The sequence below is a fragment of the Cyprinodon variegatus genome, unplaced genomic scaffold (genome assembly GCF_000732505.1).
Source record: "Cyprinodon variegatus isolate N-32 unplaced genomic scaffold, C_variegatus-1.0 Scaffold1529, whole genome shotgun sequence".
NCBI classification, from domain to species: Eukaryota; Metazoa; Chordata; class Actinopteri; order Cyprinodontiformes; family Cyprinodontidae; genus Cyprinodon; species Cyprinodon variegatus.
The window spans coordinates 101,667-102,764 of record NW_015151982.1 but is presented as its reverse complement, the minus strand read 5'-3'; the positions used below and the strand labels follow the sequence as shown (position 1 = coordinate 102,764).

General features: G+C 35.8%; 1 protein-coding gene across 4 annotated transcripts in view; it reads right to left on the bottom strand.

Moving 5' to 3' along the window:
• The window catches only part of LOC107103794 (AP-1 complex subunit sigma-3-like), a 20,917-nt gene that overhangs the window by 6,243 nt on the left and 13,576 nt on the right, over positions 1-1,098 (bottom strand). The gene's annotated exons all lie outside the window — the stretch shown is intronic.

Genomic DNA, 1,098 nt, shown 5'->3' with positions numbered 1-1,098 from the left:
TTCCCATCGGGAACTAGCACTAAGTTTCTAACTGGTTAGTAAGATGATTCTGACAAACCGGCCACAATCAAACTTGCTTGTGAACCTTCCTCCACAACAAACCCGCCCCCTTGATAATCGACCAATCACAGTCGGGCACCACTCGGGAGAATTCAGGAATGGAACGGTTGGAACAGCCGCTTCTCTACGACTTTAAGTTTGGCTTCCGCCTCTTCAATAAATCTCTGATTAGTGTCTTAATACACTTTGAATCACCAGTTATCGCCACAGATGCATTTAGCAGTTTCTATGACAACAGAACTAATGACATTGCACGCAGTGTTGACCGATAGCAGAAGGTAGAAGTAAAACATTTCCCAAAATAACAGCAGTAAACTCTCCAATGCCAACAGTTTAACATGTGACCATGACAACAACATAACGTGCACATAATGCTGCATTGCCTTTGGGATAAAGATGTCAGATTATGTCTAATGATTGATGGAAGAGGCTTGAATGTCCTCATCCTCTCTATTCTCTTTGCTTCAGCTCTGCTTCCTTGGCCCGACCTTTTCAACTCAGCTGGTTCTAGCATAAGTACTATAAGTATTATTTCAGTTTGATATATTTTAATAAGCTATTACCAGCAGTTAACAAAATACTTGCTATGCTCACATATTTTAACTAATGTCCAAAAAATGAATACCAGCAAAAATTCTTCCAGGTAAACTACATCCAACAAAAGAGCAAAGAGAAAAAAATGTAAAAAGAAACTATGATCCACAAAGGAAGGAAGTAGTTCTCTTAAAAAAAAGGAAAACAATAACACAAGCTAGCAGAGCCACCCTTAAAGGAGAATGCCGTTTTTTTTTTACATTGGGTGCTTGATTTTACGTTATTTCATCATGTTCTACGCCCCCATATGAGTTTAGTACGGTGGCTGAGAAGTGCAAAACACATTTACAATTCAGAAACACATTAACAAATAAAAAACAAAATAACATTTGAAGAAACAAAATTATATTTTATGAAACAAATGTATTTTTGAAAAAAAAGTTAAAATTTTTAAAAACAAATATACATTTTAGGAAACAAATTTACATTTTAGGAAACAAATTT